Source organism: Onychostoma macrolepis, chromosome 09 (assembly GCF_012432095.1).
Source record: "Onychostoma macrolepis isolate SWU-2019 chromosome 09, ASM1243209v1, whole genome shotgun sequence".
Taxonomy (NCBI): domain Eukaryota; kingdom Metazoa; phylum Chordata; class Actinopteri; order Cypriniformes; family Cyprinidae; genus Onychostoma; species Onychostoma macrolepis.
In genome coordinates this window covers 152,785-172,024 of record NC_081163.1, presented here as the reverse complement: position 1 = coordinate 172,024, position 19,240 = coordinate 152,785, and the positions used below count along the sequence as shown (strand labels likewise).

Below are 19,240 nucleotides of genomic sequence, written 5' to 3'. Positions count from 1 at the left end.
CTTTAAAGGCCTGACAGCTGGTTTAGCACTAGAAAGTTTGAGTCCTGAAACTCCACAAAAGAAATGATGACACTGGTTGCGTTTCCTTCTGTTCTGAACATGTCAAAGCCACCCAGAGGTCAAAGGTCAAGGGGTCGAGGAGCCAAACTGTCCTCTATAATTTGCTGGAAACACAAAAACAGTGTCTGGTCAAAGCTGTGTGTTGGGAAACCGAGAAAACTTGCTTGAATTTGATGCATTAGAAAATAAAATGTAAAGTTAAATGCAACAGTGATGAAGCTGTCTTTAGAGCCGTTTCCAGCATCATCTTGTAAACAATCCAGTACAAACCAGAGGCTGCGTTAGACTTTAACATCGTCCGTCATTATGATGGACAGAGTTGTAAAAATTGTCATAATGTCATTTTACTCATCATTTTAATTTTCATATTTTAATTATAATAACACATTTAATTGCTTTTATTTTTGTTCACATTTTCATTTTTAATCATTAACCTACAGGACGAGAGTATAGACTTATGCATTTATTTTGAAGAGAACAGATGAACAGAGATTCAACACTACACCCGCAGTGACAGCGGAGGCCACTACAAACAACAAAATATGTGATTTCTCGATTTTTTAATAGACGGACGACCTACAGATTTTTCTATCACTGCCAAAAAGTTTCCATAAATGACAGAAAATTTTCAGTTAACGGGACCTCTGGTACTAACATACACTTCCAGTCAAAAGATTGGAATAATTAATGTTCACCAAGGCTGCATTTGTTTGATCAAAAATACTGATAAAATACAATGTAAAATGTTTTCTGTGTGAATATTTGTTGCTGTAATTTATTTCTGTGATGCACAGCTGTATTTTCAACATCATTACTCCAGTCTTCAGTGTCACATGATCTTCAGAAATCACTCTGATATGCTGATTTGCTGCTCAAGAAACATTTCTGATTATTATCAATGTTGAGAACAGTTGTGCTGCACAATATTCTTCTGGAAACTGTGATACATTTTATTTTTTTTATATTTCTTGATGAATAAAATGATTAATTTATTCTTGTTTAAATTGTAAATACACCAAACTTTTGAATCACAGTTTGTATTCCACAAAAATATATTGTGTGACATGATTATTACATATTAGAATGATTTCTGAAGGATCACGTGACATTGAAGACTGGAAGTATGTAATAACATATTCTTTATATGATTCTCTTCATTATAAACAGATGCTGTCTTATAGTGTGGTTACTTGTGTGTATTCCTAAAGCCCCCCCTACACCTGCTCCTAATCACACTGAAGCTGCTGATCAGTAAAGCTGTTCTTGAAGCTGCAGTTCACGAGTTCACACTTACATATAATTAACTGAGTAAAGGTTATGCGTATTTGGTGTGCTGTCCAGGGAGAGGGCTCCGAGCTCGGTACTTACTCCCGAGCCCAGGGTACTCCCCTTGTCCGGGGAGAGGGGTCCGAGCTCTGCGTTTAGCCCGGACCCAGAGCGTTATTTCCATGTTTTAAATACTTTCTCATGTTTTCTTTAATATAAACCCCTCTCTGAGCTAATATACAGTGGAATAAATGAGAAGAAATGCAGATTTGTACTCGGGTTGGTCGCCTCAAAAGCGCACTGTCCTTACTCTCACACTTATCTGACTGGTTTCTTTAGTAATTTTGTCTGCTAACAGTCAAGCCTTTGCTAACAAGACGGCTATTAGCACTTAGTGTAAACAGTAGGGATGGGTATCGTTTACATTTTATAGATACTGATACCGATACTGCTCATCGATACCGGTACTAATCAATACTATTATCGATACTATTTGGTGCAAAAAGGTATGATGTGAAAAGTTATTTTAATACTGTTGAACTATAGCAACTGTATTAAAGTTCTTCAGTCAAGAGCAGTGAGTTATTTTTCTCTTTGCGTTTTATTTTATTAACATTAAATGAATAGTTCCCCAAAAATGAAAATCATGTTGTCATTGTACTCACTCTCAAGTTGTTTTGAACCTGAATGCGTTTCTTTCTTCTGTTGAACATAAGTTATTTTGAAGAATGTGGGAAAGCAAACAGCTGCTAGTCTCCAGTGACTTCCATAGTATTTTTTGCTACTATCAAAGTCAATGTGGACCAGCAACTGTTTAGTTACATTCTTCAAAATATCTGCTTTTGTGTTCAGCACAAGAAAGAAATTAATGCAGGTTTGGGACAACATGTGAGCGAGTAAATAATGACAGAAATTTAATTTTAGGGTGAACTATCCCTTTAATGACAATCGGCAGAATGTTTACTGTCCCTTTAAGACCTGCCCCTGATAGCACACGATATGCCCCAAGATGGTGGCGCGAGTACATCGCGAGGCTCTGGGTCTCTCCAGATTTTGCAATTTTGCGGTATTTTTCTTACTCATCTCGGGCCTGTTCGTGCAGAACAGTTGTGCCTTTACATCGTACACCCGTTGTGAGCTTTTGGATATCGGTTTGCGAATTTCCGACACTTTTATGGACAATCTTCGACTCCTTCCTGAGATCGCTAAGACACCCGAGGCTATGCACCCTACCCAGCCGGGCGGAAGTGCTCGCAGGCGGCGTCGAGATCGTAAACAAAGGCAGGGGAAGCGCGGAGGACTAAGAGCTAAGCTAAGGCTAACACCACACCGGCTCTCTTTACCCAGCATTTTCCTTGCCAATGTATGGTCGCTAGTGAACAAAATGGAGGAGATTCGACTCAGCATCACACACAGCAAGAAACTTTTGAACTGTAACGTCCTAATCTTCACGGAAACCTGGTTAAACAGCGGAATACGGACACCGCTATTGAGCTAGCGGGGACGCCACACATTCCGGGCGGATAGAACATTAGATGGCTCCGGTAAGACCAGAGGTGGTGGATTGAGCATTTACATTAACAAAGCTTGGTGCACAAACTCTGCTATTGTTGGGAGTCATTGTTCAGCTAACCTTGAGTTTCTCATGGTTAAATGTAGACCGTTTATCTACCGTGGGAGTTCACTTCCACCATTATAACTGCAGCCTATATTCCCCAGATGCTGATGCCAAGCTTGCTATGAAAGAACTTCACGCAGCCATCAGTAAACAACAGACTGATCACCGGGCGGCTTTTATTGTTGCAGGTGACTTTAATCACTCAAACTTAAAGTCAGTGCTACCCAAGTTTCACCAGCATGTTTCCTGTCACACCAGAGGAAACAAAACCTTAGACCATGTTTACACAAACATGGCTGGAGCTTCGTTGCGACACCCCTCCCCACCTGGGACAGTCAGATCACCTTTCTTTGTTCCTCACCCCAAATATGCACCCCTCATCAACCGTGTGAAGCCATCAGTGAAGACCATCAAGGTGTGGCCTGCGGGGCAGATTCCACACTCAGGAAAGGTTTCTACACACAGACTGGAGTATGTTTGCTTCTCAAGCCACCAGTGGCGCTCACACAGACATTGACTCTTACACCTCCTCTGTATTGGATCATATCAATATCACCATTGACAGTGTTACAACCCAGAAACAGATCACCACATATCCAAATCAAGCCTTGGATGAACAAGGAAGTGCGACTCCTGTTGAAGTCATGCAACACTGCCTTCAGATCAGGAGATGCACAAGCCTACAGCACATCCAGAGCAAACCTGAAGAGGGGCATCAAAAGGCCAAGCACTGCTACAAGCTAAAGATAGAGGACACTTCTCCAACTCTGACCCTCGACGCATGTGGCAGGGCATTCAGGCCATCAGTGACTACAAACCCACCCACTCCACCCCCTCAGCTGACCACCCACCAATCATACTCTCCTCCACAGATGTCTGCAAGGCACTGAGCGGATCAGCGCGCAAGGCTGCTGGACCAGGCGACATCCCTGGTCGTGTTCTCAGGGCATGTGCGGAGCAGCTCGCTGGGGTTTTACAGACATTTTCAACCTGTCTCTTGCCCAAGCAGCCGTACCAACATGCTTTAAATGCACTTCCATTGTGCCAGTGCCAAAACACTCTAGTCCGAGGTGCCCTAATGACTACCGCCCTGTAGCACTCACACCCATCGTCATGAAGTGCTTTGAGCGGCTGGTCCTGGAACACCTAAAGACTCTCTACCATCCACATTGGACTCACACCAGTTTGCCTACCGTAGCAATAGGAGCACAGAGGATGCAGTTTCCATGGCACTGCACTCTGTGCTCACTCACCTGGACAATAAGAACACTTATGCACGTATGCTGTTTGTTGACTTCAGCTCAGCATTCAACACTGTCATCCCAACCAAGTTAATAGCCAAACTTGGAGACCTGGGCATCAATACCTCAATGTGTAACTGGATTTTGGACTTCCTGACCAACAGACCCCAGAATGTTCGATCAGGATTCACCTGCTCCACATCCATCACACTTAACACTGGTGTACCACAGGGCTGTGTGCTAAGCCCGTTTCTCTACTCCCTCTTCACCTCTGACTGCAAGCCTGTGTATGGATCTAATTCCATCGTCAAGTTTGCAGACGACACCACGGTGATTGGCCTCATCAGTAACAACGATGGACTGCCTATAGGGAGGAGATCCAGCACCTGGCCACATGGTGCACTGAAAATAACCTGCTCCTCAACACCACCAAAACGAAGGAGCTCATCGTGGACTTCAGGAAGGAGTCAAGAGGCACACACGACACCATCCACATCAATGGAATGGCTGTTGAGCGTGTCTCCAGTTTCAAGTTCCTGGGGATCCACATCTCGGCGGACATGTTGTGGAAAACCAACACCTCCAGCCTGGTCAAGAAGGCTCACCAGCGCCTCTTCTTTCTGAGGACACTGAGGAAGAATCAGCTCTCCTCTGCTATCCTGGTGAACTTCTATCGCTGCGCAATAGAAAGCATCCTGACCAACTGTGTCACAGTATGGTATGGGAGCTGCTCTGTTGCGGGCGCAAGGCACTACAGCGGGTGGTGAAAACTGCCCAGCGCATCACAGGGACTCCACTACCTGCCATCGAACACATCCAGAGGAAACGCTGTCTGCATCGAGCTCGCAGCATCCTTAAGGACTCCTCTCACCCAGCCCACAGACTGTTTTCTCTCCTGCCCTCCGGTAGGTGTTTCAGGTGCCTCGGACCAGGACCAGCAGACTAAAGAACAGTTTCTTCCCCAGAGCTGTCTCTTTACTGAACTCTAACCCCCGTTGATCCACTTCCTCATATATTATTAACTCTTCTCTCCTACCTCACATCTGCCTTATTTGCACTACTGAATGTAAATTTTTATTACAGTAACAACTGTTTACTTTTGTATCTTGCACTACCATACCTAAATTGGACTATGCTCATTTGCACTGCCGACTGTTGTTTACATTATCAATGTTTACATTAACATTTTGCACCGTATGTCTAATTGTAATATGCAATCACTTCCACTGCACTTTTACACCTTGTTTATAGTAATAGTCATCTGTATATATATTATATTGATAGTACATATCACCTGTAAATTCTGTTTATAGTAATAGCCATCTGTATATTTATTCACTATACATATTCACCTGTAAATTCTGTTTATATTAATAACCATCTTTCTATATATATTTATACATATATTCAGTACATATCCTTGTCCTACACTTATTCAACCATTGTATATACTGCACTTGCTGCTATTGCACTTCTGGTTAGACCTAAACTGCATTTCGTTGCCCTGTACCTGTACTTGTAATGACAATAAAGTTGAATCTAATCTAATCTAACATCTCGGAGGCGTCTATTTGACAAATTTTTGTTGCGTTTTTGATTCTTTTGAACAAGTTTGGAAATGTTTGGTGATGACATTTTGATCCAGTTTGAATAATTTGACGTCAATAAGACGTCCTGCAGTGAAAGACTCTCAAGACGTGTTTTTGTTTTTTGCAGAGTTACATATTGTCACCTCACACATCATTAAAACAATTTACGATATTATAGTAGGAAGGAAGGAAGGAAGCATTTATATAGCACTTTTATTGTGTATTGCTGTACACCCAAAGCGCTTTACAATCAAGTGGGGGGGGGGTCTCTCCTCAACCACCACCATAGTAAATGATAAACGATTAGCAATTTGTTCCCCTTTAAATTAAAAATAAAATATTGTAGTGAATATTCACACCTGCCATTTCCCTTGCTATCTCTGCCTATACAAGCCCTGTGTTTTCACTCTCTCATTGTGAGTCTTGTTTGTGTTACACTGCATTTCTGAGCTCTCTCTGGTTACTCGTGTTATGGTTTTGATCTTGTGCCTGGTTTCCTGGATTTCTCTGTTTGCTTGTGCTTTGGTTTATGGTGTTTGGATTGTTTGCCCTGTGATTTTGACCCTTTTCCTGGTATTTTGATTACAATTGTGGATTACTTTTATTATAGCTGCATTTGGATCTTCAGCCCAAGTCTTGGAGCAGTTCGTAACACAAATACGTAACACTTTTATTTAATTCTCAAAATAATGTGTTATCTATTACAGTATTTTATATTATTGTTCAAATCGTCCCAGGGTTAGATTGGACATCTTCATGGGCCATATGTTTGACACCCCTGATCTACATTGTAGACAATATCTAGTGAATCCAAAAACATTCTGTACTTAATTTCATGGCCATTACCTATAAAACAAGACAGTGAAAGACGACAGACATGGCAGTGTGATGCTTTGTGTCCCTGTGTCTTCAGTCTCTGTTGATTGTGTGACTGTGACGTCTCTGTAGCGGCTCCTTATTCACCATCAGCTGATCCTGAGGAAACTGGACTGACGTCTAAATACTGAGAGTCCTACAATAAAACACACAGACAGTCATATATGAGTATGAGACATTACTGCTGTCACATCACATCAGCAGATCCATTTCAGAAAAACACAGTATATTCATAATACAGCCAGAGATATGAACAACTGATCATAGATTAATAACAGTACATGATTAACAACCTTCTCTTTATCATTTACACACAGAGACACTGGAAGAGATGAAAATATCAATATTCACAGATCATCACAGAATTAAACAGTTTAAAGTACAGAGACTAAAGTGGAGCTGAATTATTATCTTATATTCTCCAATTATACACATATGAGGCCTGTTACTAAACTTTTAAAATATTTAAATAATAATATACTCACAATAGTATATTGTCTCCAGTTTATAATGTGGATCATGTTTCAGATCAGAGAGCAGCTTCACTGATTCTCCTAGTTTATTCTCAAACAGATTCAGTTCTCTCAGGTGTGAGGTGTTTGATCTCAGAGCTGAAGCCAGAGCAGCACAACCTTCATCTGTGACACCACAATCTCTCAACCTGTAGAGAACAATGACACAATGTGAATTGTAGTTGAAGTGTCTATAGTTTGTTATTGACTCTGGTCTCAGAGCAGGAGAGGAGATATAATGACAAGCATTGCCACAAACTGCTGCTGATAGAATGAGATTTATGCATGTTGATGCTCAATGCTGCTGTTTGAAACTGTCATGTGCTTCAGGACTGAACAGACACACAGAGCTGAATGTGAGATAGTGTTTCATAGTGATATAAGGACGGATCTGTCTGGAGAAACAGTCACTTGCTCCTCTAATAAACACCTACAGGAGGACATTTACTTCACAGGAGCCACGTGTTTCCCATTACATCTCATTTATTAACTCTTGTGAGTTTGTGTCAAACACATCATTGTGTCATGTTTGGCAGCTTATAAACTGAACAGAAATCACTAAATCACACATTAATATGTGAATATTCAGGTTAAATCTGTATGACATCGGTAAGAACACAATGAGCTCATGTGATTTTAGAAAAAGTGGAAAATAAGAGGAAAATAAACTCTTACACAGATATGGGCAGGTGAAGGAGTATTAATCAAACTAGCAGAAGCAACTGAAACTCCAGTAAATGTTTGGTGGATCAAAAACAAGAGCAAGAGCTCATGTGATATAATGAAGATGAATGAAACGAACTTCATCTTCAGTCATTTGTGCTGAGATTTAGTGTCTAGTCAGAATTTACATTAAAGGACACATCTTACTGAAGACAAATACATGAGACTATCAGAGAGATGATCTTACCACAGTATCTCCAGTTTACAGCGAGGATCCTCCAGTACAGCACAGAGACGCTTCACACCCAAATCTCTTATTTTATTCTCAGACAGATTCAGGTGTCTCAGGTGTGAGGGGTTTGATCTCAGAGCTGAAGCCAGAGCAGCACAACCTTCATCTGTGACGCCACAATCACTCAACCTGTAGAGAACAATGACACACTCTTCACTCTCAGATCAGATCAGTTCAGCTGTGAATACATTAATAAAGAGAAAGTACAAATCAATGTGTGACGCATCATTGGACTGAGATTTAAAATGACAAAGAACAAAAAAACATGATCATAAATCATTTAAAGCCTCATTCAAGAAAAATAAATATTTCTTTATCGCACTGTCAGTATTTTTAACCAAATTGTCTGTTTTATGTAGACATTCATACAAATCTGTTTAATCACACTATTCATTACACAGTTTTATACTGTTATTTTGATCTGTATTAATATGTATGGAGTAGTGGTGTGTGTGTGTGTGTGTGTAACACAAGGACAGCAAAACCTGAGATCAGCTACACTGTGAGATATTATTCATACTTAGTGCAAATTGTGGCAGATAGTACTTACACCTCAACGTATTGCAGTGATTTATAAAACAGTAGGTAATAACATATTCTTTATATGATTCTCTTCATTATAAACAGATGCTGTCTTATAGTGTGGTTACTTGTGTGTATTCCTAAAGCCCCCGCTACACCTGCTCCTAATCACACTGAAGCTGCTGATCAGTAAAGCTGTTCTTGAAGCTGCAGGAAGAGACTCACGCTTTTGAGTTTGAGAACAATATGAGCTGCATGTGTTTGATTCACCAGAACATCTGATCAACCTGAGGACACTACATATAACTTTAATTATATATACAGTATATATATATAATAGATATTTTATTTCCACGTTTTGAATATTTTCTTATGTTTTCTTTAGGGCTGAAACGATTCCTCGAGTAACTCGATTACAAAAAAATCATCTCGAGGCTTCGTTTAGTCCATTTACTGTAACTACACACAGAACACTGTGTACTCCACGGACCATCATTACTGACGCACTGATATTAGTCATGTTCAATACTATTTAGGGCAGATAGGGGGGATAGTATGCACATTGGCACGCAGGGATATTTAAAACTGTAAATCAATATGGTTGCTAGTTATGATGTCCCTAAGTTAGCTATGTTTTGTGAAAGACTAAGCGCCATTCATGTTGATTGTCTTATTCTCTCTCTGACACACATACGCACACACACGCACACACACACACACACACACATGCACACACACACACTCACACACACACCAGCATGTAGAGAGACATTTAAGAGGGTTTATTCTCCAAATAACTAATTTCATGTTGCAGAAAAATGTGTTTAGAAATTGTATATGGACTCTTGTTCTTGTTCCAAGTTACCGTCCTGTCCACCGATTAATGTCTCTCACAAAAGCCACAAAGCCTTCCAAGAAGACAGTAAAGGCTTGTGTCATGCTGAGCTTTAGTTAGGATCAAACTTGAAAGTTAAGTTGCAGTATTTAGGTATTATTATTTTTATTACTATTATTTTGATTTATGCCTTAGTTTTAGTTTGTACCTTTTTTAAAGTAATGTGAAATTGATTTATCTTTGTTTTATTTATTTTATTGATATATTTTTATTTGCATTTTGAATGTAATTTGGCAATTAAATGCATTAAATGGGTTTAATTTTAACGGTAATTAATGTATGCAATTTCAGCAGTACAAATATTTATTTTTCTAAAAAGGAAACAAACTAATTGTTTATTTTAAGAGACCTATCTTAATTTCTCTTGTATATCTAGTATTGCTCTTTAATAAAGAAAAATTACTTCTTATCCGATTACTCGACGGAATAATCTGTAGAATACTCGATTACTAAAATAATCGATAGCTACAGCCCGAGTTTTCTTTAATATAAACACCTCTCTGAGCTAATATACAATGGAAAAAATGAGAAGAAATGCAGATTTGTACTTGGGTTGGTCGCCTCAAAAGCGCACTGTCCTTACTCTCACACTTATCCCGTTTCCCAAAAGCATCGTTAGCCAACTATGGTCGCAAGTTTCGTCGTTACCAGCATAGTTCAACGATTCAGTATTTCCCGAAACCATAGTTCAAATGAACGTTCGCAATCAGCGTCACAAACTTACGTGGTTGGAACTGCAGCTCTCGACCTGTGGTTAGAAGCATAGTTTCTTGTTAATAAGATATATGGGCTTAAATAAATATGCTCTTGGGCACAACAAGCAAGCTAACATCCAGTACTATCTGTATCTTCCATTCTATCTAAATATAAAATGCATTTTAATTATGTATTTTTGCGCGTCCTTTGTAATCACCATTTTTGAAAAGTGCGCATGTGCAAATACCTAAGGAAACCCCAGAGTATGACGTATGAGGGAACCTGCGATTAATCAAACATCAAATAAAGCACAATGACAGGGAACAAAAAATAGTAAATTAGTCAGTAGGTGCAATACAGTAGCATCTTAGAGATCTCTAATCAGGTAAATAGCATAAGTTATTCCTCCACCACATGCGTGTGACGTCATTAACAATGGTCATATGTTGCTGATCCAATGTGGTTCAAACGACGGAGATGCGACTGTGTTCGGGAAACAGTCGCAACTTGCTAGTTCGTTTCCAAAACAATGCATCGTACTATGGTGGTTAATCAGCGAGTTACGTCGTTGTTTGGGAAACGCACCCCTGACTGGTTTCTTTAGTAATTTTGTCTGCTAACAGTCAAGCCTTTGCTAACAAGACGGGCTATTAGCACTTAGTGTAAACAGACAATCCATTTAAAGGTTGTGCTAACGCAAAAACATGTTTAACATGAACACAGAAGTCCACACATGTACAAGAAACAAAGCCACACAATGTTTTACTTTCTGTATCTCTGTACCTTGATTGACAGTTGTCTCATCCAATCAGTAGTAAATATTCCATTCACAAACAATACCTAATTTTTACATTTGATCTAACTTGTCATTGTGTTTTCTGACTTTTTTGTGTGATTTGTTTTTTACTTCACAAATATTTTTCAGTGTGTCATATATAATCTTACCACAGTTTCTCCAGTTTACAGTCAGGATTTTGTAGTACATCAGAGAGCAGATTCACTGATTTTCCTATTTTATTCCCAGTCAGATCCAGTTCTCTCAGGTGTGAGGTGTTTGATCTCAGAGCTAAAGCCAGAGCAACACAACCTTCATCTGTGACGCCACAATCACTCAACCTGTAGAGAACAATGACAATCTAAAATGTCACAGAACAAAAACTTGAGCCTCATTTAAGATAATTTTAAGATAAATAATATTACTTTGTTGCATAATGTCAGTAGTTTAAAGGGGTCATGAAGTGAGAAACCAAGATTCCCTTGATCTTTTGACATAAGAGAACATTGTACTATAAAAACATCCTGTAAGTTTCAGAACTCAAAATTTGTCGTTAGTCTAAAAACAGCTCCTATTGAATCCAAAACAACAGCTTGTGGAATGTTCTACTCTATGATGTAATAGTGTGGATAAGCTCCGCCTCCACAGAAGAAGATCAACATCACTGCCTGTTTAGCCCCGCCCACCGACTCACACATACAGTGTTTACGAGAGAGAGTTAAACATGCAGGTCTATGCAGAAACCAAACGATAAAGATGCTCTGAAGACAAGAAGATGCTGTTCAGTGCCAAGCTGTGGAAAAAACAGTCTTTGCATTGCCTTCCTTCTGATCCCAATGTTAGGAAAGAGTGAATTAACTTTATTTTTAATGAAGATCCAGACCGCGTCAGTAAGAATCTGTCTTTTGTTCACTTCATTTTACCGCGGATTCGTTTACAAACAAGGCACAATTTGACGTGGGATTTAAAAAAAATTAAAACTAAAAGACGATGTTGTGTCGACTATATTGGATCCGATTTGGCACCACACAAGTGTGAGTAACTGTTTTTATTACATGATCACTATTGCTTTGTCTCTTCTTACAGATCGTTTGATATGTATTGAGTTATTTATGTGTTTTTGACCTAAATCACAGCAGCGTCCATCTGTGAAGAACGTAGACTGTCAAACACACAACTATTAGCCAATCACAGCAGTGGTGTTTACTTCTGAATCTACAATCCTCCATGCCTTCAAACAGAACGTTCTGATGAGGGGGTCAAAAACAGGGCAGAAAATAGCTTATTACTTCTAAATTATGTTTTTGATGTAAAAATCTTGACAACATTATAAGTGGACTATCTCTGAGGAGAACAGTACAAAATAATAAACAGAGGCAGTTCATGACCCCTTTAAAAAATACAATTAGCCTACTTAAATTCCTTTTTTTGCAAAGACATTTTTAATTATTGACAAAGACAAATAATTTATTCATCTGCCACTTCTCTGTCTCTGAATCTTACAAAGTCACTGATTTGATATAAAACACATCAAAATACTAACCACTAAACTCTGGAAAACATCTGCAGCACTGAAGCTTTTAACTTTGATTTTCTTAATGTTTTAACAGTGAAGTGATTGTTCTCAGTGATACTTACTGAACTGATCTGGATTCTTTAATCACAGGCAGCAGCTTCTGAAGAACTTCCAAATTTTCAGCCTTATTCTTTCCTTGAACAAATTTATCAAGACAAAACTCATTCAGTTCCTCTTCTGATGTCAACAACACAAAAACTAAAGCTGACCACTGAGATGAAGAGAGTTTGGCTTCCTTTATTCTTCCAGATGTCAGATACTGTTGTATTTCCTCCACTAGTGAACGATCACCCAGTTCATTCAGACAGTGGAACAGATTGATGGATTTCTCTGGAGAGTCAATGATCCTGATCTTCATCTTGATGTACTCAACTGTTTTCTCATTGCTGTCAGATCTGCTTCTTTTCAGTGTCATTATTCGTTGTAGGAGAATCTGATGAGACTCCACTGACAAACCCAGAAGGAACCGCAGGAAAAGATCCAGATGTCCATTTTTACTCCGTAGAGCCTCATCCACAGCTCTCTGATGCAGCTCAGATAATGAAACATGTTCTGATGAATTGAGTTGAAACCAGTCCTTAACTGTAGACCACAAACTCTGGTCAAACACATTTATGTTGTTGTTTGTACAGGAGAGGTGCACATATAGAGCTGCTAGATGTTCCTGAATGCTCAGATGAACAAAGCAGAAGACTTTCCCCTGATACAAGCCCAACTCCTCTCTGAAGATCTGAGTGCACAATCCTGAGTACACTGATGCTTCTGTCACATCAATGCCACACTCTCTCAGGTCTTCCTCATAGAAGATCAGGTTGCCTTTCACAAGTTGCTTAAAAGCCACTTTCCCCAGTTTGAGGATCATGTCTTCATCTGTTACCTTCTTCTCATAGTCCTTCTCATGTTTGATGTTGGTCTGAAGGATCAGGAAGCGTGTGTACATTTGAGTGAGAGTCTTGGGAATCTCTCCACTCTCTGCTGGACTCAACATCTTCTCCAGAACAGCGGCTGAGATCCAGCAGAACACTGGGATGTGGCACATGATGTAGAGGCTCCTTGATGACTTCAGGTGTGAGATGATTGTATTGGCCAGACTCTGATCACTGATTCTCTTCCTGAAGTATTCCTGCTTCTGTGGCTCATTGAAGCCTCGTACCTCTGTCACTCGATGGACACACTCAGAGGACGAGATCAGCTGCTGCTGGTCTGGAGGTGATCCAGATGAGAGCAGAGGAAGCAGATTCCCACAATCAGGTTCATCAGCAGCACGTCCACTGAGGCTGATTCAGATATATTACACAGTTTCAATTTACTCTTAAAGTTCAGAGACAGACGACACTCATCCAGACCATCAAAGATGAACAACACTTTATATTCATCACGGGATATTTCCATTTCTTTAGTCTCAGGGAAAAAGACATGGAGAAGATCTGAAAGACTGAGTGTTTTGTCCTGCATCAAGTTGATTTCTCTGAAAGGCAGTGGAAATATGAGCTGGACGTCCTGATTTTCTTTCCCTTCAGCCCAGTCCAGGATCAACTTCTGCACAGAGACTGTTTTTCCAATGCCAGCGACTCCCTTTGTCAGCACAGTCCTGATGGCTTTGTCTTGTCCAGGTAAAGGTCTAAAGATGTCACTGCATTTGATGGCTGTGTCCTCTGTTGCTGCTCTCCTGGATTGTGTCTCAATCTGTCTCACCTCATGCTCATTACTGATCTCTCCACTCTCACTCTCTGTGATGTAGAGCTCTGTGTAGATCTCATTCAGGAGTGTTGGGTTTTTCTGCGTCGCTGTTCCCTCATACAGACGCTCAAACCTCTTCATCAGATTTGATCTAAACCTGTTGAGGACTTCATGCCTGTAAAATTAAAATACTGCATTATTAAATAAGCACAGTGTCTTTTATGTATTCTGTATCATAATCAAATAATCTTTTACAGATATATTAGACCTGAGATCTGTCTTTGTATCTTCTCTCTTATAATCTACTGGACGATTCATAGACGCTTCACTCCTCAGAGACACACAGCTGGACTCTGCTTCTGATCTCTTCTGATGATCTGAACTATAACAGAGAGAGAATAAAGTCAATCCTTTGAATTACCATATTCCACCAAATTATCCTTATATAAAAACGTACCTGAGATCAGTATTTGTATCTCCACTCTTAAAATGTAATTTATGTCTCATAGACCCGTCACTCCTCAGAGACACACAGCTGGGCTCTGCTTCTGATCTCTTCTGCTGAAATGAACTATAATAAAACAGATTTAATCCTTTATGACTTCCAGGGTGCAATGCTGTTAGTGCGACTCGTGACTCAGGCTCTATGTTTGTTTTAAGTGTTTTTATTTATTTTACATTTCGTCTTTTATACATGATGGCTGATTTTTGGATAATTCTGGGCCTGCTGGTGTTTGTTTTACAAACAGTTTCGGCTTCATGGCCAAAAGCTAAAAGACAAGAGAAAGTGCAAACCAGGTCTTTTCAGGTATGGGACTTTGATTCCATTGAAACACTAAAAGGATGTTTAGAAGTTACAGATTGGAATGTATTTTTAAAGGACTGTGAAAATGATGTTGATATGTTAAATGCTTCCATTTCTGGGTATGTGGACTTTTGTGTACACAGTGTTATTCCTGTGAAACACTCAGGCCTGGAAAGAGAGTACCATTATTTATCTGCCAAAAAAGGCACATGCTAAGGTTCTTATTGTCTATAGACCAGTGGCTTTAACATCTGTGCTCTGTAAGTGTATGGAGAGAGTAGTTTGTCAACAACTCTCCCAAGCAATGATTGGAAAATTGGATCCTCTGCAGTCTGAGTTGGGTGTGGAGTTGAAGATACCACCCTCACTCTAACGGATAAAGCTGGAAAGTACCTGGATACGGCAGATTGTTGTGTTAGGATTTTATTCATGGATTGTTCATCCGTTTTTAATACTGTGAACATAAATATTCTTTTGAGGCAGCTGGAGGAGTTGCAGGTGCACCAAACTCTTATTTTATGGATTAACAGTTTTTTACGGAACCGTCCACAGCATGTATAGGTAAATGGAAAAAAGTCGGAGAATGTGGTTTTAAACACGTGCCTTCCACAGGGGTGTGTTTTATCACCAATTTTATTTTCTATTTATATAAACAAAAATATGTAAAATATGTGTAAAGGATATTCAGTCATTAGATACTTACCTTAATTTTGTTAACCAGAGGAGAGTTCTTTGCTTAATATTAGTAAAACCAAAGAAATGTGTTGTGGGGCTAATAGTGTACTAGCACTTTGTGAACCTTTGTTAGTTAATGGAGAGGAAGTTGAACAGGTGGGGTCTTTTAAATATGTAGGTACAGAGATTGATTCTCAATTTTCATTTGATAAGCATTCAGATAATGTTTTTAAAAAGGCTTATCAATGTGTAGGGTTATTGAGAAAACCGAGGAGTTTTAACATCGAAAAGGACATTTTGATTGTTGTATATAAATCACTTATTGAATCTGTTCTTACTTTTAATATTGTGTCCTGGTTCAAGTCTTTCTGTTAAAAGCAAAAACAAACTTTTAAGGATTATAAATGTGGCGAGTAAAATAATTGGAGAGAGACAAACACCTCTTAATGATCTTTTTACTGTGGCATTAAAAAGGAAAGCCTTTGTTATTGTGGGAGATCTTCTCATCCTCTGTATAGTTCCTTCCAGTTACTTCCTCCAGGCAGACGGTATAAAGTGCCTTTAGTGGAAAGGGCCAAGTATAAGAAGACCTTTATCCCAGCTGCGATTGGTATTTTAAATAGTATTTTAAAATGAATTTATATATAAATATAGTTGTGTGAGTTTTTTTAGGGGATGTATGTAATGTGTTGCTGTGATGATTGTTTGTATTGTTTGTGTTTTTGAGCCTTTTGTCTAAAGACAATTTTCTACCCCCCTTGGGGACAAACAATAAAGCTTTTTGAATTTGAAATTATCAGATAAAGATAAAAATATCTATTAGCAATGTAGGAGAAGAATGTATCCTATATTGTACAAAATACATTATTTTGATAATACAAAATGACATGCTATAATAATATTTATCTAAAAACGTACCTGAGATCAGTCTTTGTATCTTCACTCTTAAAATGTATTGGATGTCTCAAAGACTCCTCACTCTTCATAGACACACAGCTGGACTCTGCTTCTGATCTCTTCTGATGAACTGGACTATAACAAAACAGATTTAATCCTTTATGATGATCATCATAATCTTTTAAGTATTTTTCATCAAAAACACTCCATAAGGAAGCTTTTTGACATATTTTAAAATAAAATATTCATTTTAACTTAAAATCCTCCAGATACAGTACGATGAGACTCCCATCATTCAAGGTGATTTAATACAGTGTTTATTCAAAGTACCTGCATCCTGGAGAAAACTCTTCATCTGAGGATGTTTGTGTGTGATCCATGATGAAACAGAATCAGATCTCCAGCACTGACTCTGAATGGAAATGACAAACAAACACAATAATTCATCTGAACGGATCCTGAGAGAAACAAATCATGAGACGCGGCGTTCACTCTGAAACACAATGTTAGTCGTGTGTTAACAAATGATCAAATAAACCACAGACAACACCAAACACCAATCAAACCACGATCATCTGCTCACAAAAGAAAACATATAAAATGTACGTCCTTTAGAGAAAATATGAATGCGGAAGTCACTGTAAAGCTGATCATCAGCACTCACATTATTTACACAGATTCACAAAATCCACCGTCTTTCTATGAAGCAGCTACACGTAAAATCATGGCTTAGCTTTTATAAAGGCTCCTATGAAACCCTGATAATCCATATAGAATCGATTCTGGCTGTTTAAATGGAGAAACATCAACTCTAAACATTTACTTTCACTTTTTATTTGTGGAGCGGAAAACAATGATGATGTTTCACTTCCCGCACGTGATCTCAAGCCTCATCTGGTGTTTGATCCATTTTTCCTGAATGAACGATTACAGACATTAAACTAGCATAGTATTAAATACATCAGATCAAACTTCAAGTTATTTTTTAGAAATTTGTTTTCGATTTTGCTGCAATATTCTCTGGATATTCACCTGTAGTGCATGAGGGAGCGTCTTTAAACTCCACACACAGCGGGAAAATGTTTGTGATATCAAATCATTAGTTCAAATAACGTACAGGTTTTAGCATACAAAATCATGAAAAAAGCATGTCTACAAAAAAGGAGCTAAATATTATTTATTAAATAATATTAGTTGCATATGTTTCAATGCTCAGACTTCATCTGAATAAACACAAAAGTGTTAACTGCTTTGCAACATCCCATAAACTATGAATTTCCAAAAAAACATTCCCTCTTATCTCAAATTTGTGGTGATAAAACACTTCATAAAACCCCAAAATCATAAGGTTAAAGGGGTCATATGATGCGATTTCAAGTTTTCCTTTCTCTTTGGAGTGTTACAAGCTGATTGTTCATAGATAAGATCCCTGAAGTTACAAAGACTAAAGTCTCAAAACCAAAGAGACATTCTTTATCAAAGTTAAGACTCTGCCATGCCCCCTAAAACAGCTCGTTCAAACACGCCCCCACATGTCTAAGTCACTATGTGGAAATATTTGCGTAAGGCGTGGTTTCAGTAACTGCAGTAGTGTTGATGCAGCTGTGTCAGGGAGAAGCTGAGTGTTTCTATGCAAAAGCAAAAGCACTTTATTTGGCCTTCTGAAAGTAGATGCATTTAGAAATCGTTAAGATTACTTACAACAGAACAGCAACGCATTCTATGAACGACAGTTTCGTGAACCTAGGAGAGGAGGTAATTCTGACTTTGCTATGACAATCTGGAGCTTCTGAATCAGCAACTGCAAGTATGTTTTGTTATTAGTTTGTATTTGCTATTGACTGTTCAAATGCGGAGTTTTGTGCGCATTGTGTGTGTGTGTGTGTGTGTGTGTGAGAGAGAGAGAGAGAGAAAGAGAGACACAACACATCAGCTATCTTAATCTCGGCTTGTGTGTGAGTGTGAGAGAGAGAGAGAGAGAGAGAGAGAGAGACATGTACAGCCCGTCAGAAATAGTCTTAATCGCGGCTAGAGAGATAGTAGTGTGCTTTGTGTCAAAGTTTGACTGATGAGGGGTGTCAGAAAAATTCCAACCCCCCCACCCATAACTGGACACATGTTCGTGTCCACCCCCACCGGTCTAAGTGATCATCTGGTTCATCCACCCCAGTGATCTCAAGGAATGCCTGTTTTGGGAAATGTGTTTTTGAGTGGGTCATTGAAATTGTTATGTGCTTTAAACTTTAAGTTGTGAAATGGTGTTCAAGGGAAGTTTTTACTAAAGTTTTTCACACACATCAAGAAAAAACATCAAACATACACGTAAAATGAGTAATGTAATGACTGTAATGTAATGTTCGCTGTAAAACAAGTCAAGACGAGCTAGCATTGTTAAAACGATTTAGAGTTTGTTAGAAGTTAGAAAGAAAAAAAAGCATCTGACACATTAGTTAAACAGCAGCATAAGATACTTGTCAAAACCTTGTAGTCTAGCATTACAATTTAAAAAAAAAAAAAAAAAAAGGTAGGCTAGTGTAGGGGTAATATGTAAATAATTTAATTTAGCTCAAAGGGAATCATTTATGATTTTATAGGGGATTTG

The 19,240-nt window shown here is 38.8% G+C and overlaps 1 pseudogene; it reads right to left on the bottom strand.

Annotated features, from left to right (window-relative positions):
- Positions 1-5,996: 5,996 nt before the first annotated feature.
- LOC131546586 (NACHT, LRR and PYD domains-containing protein 3-like) lies at positions 5,997-17,449 on the bottom strand (annotated as a pseudogene).
- Between the last annotated feature and the right edge of the window lie 1,791 nt (positions 17,450-19,240).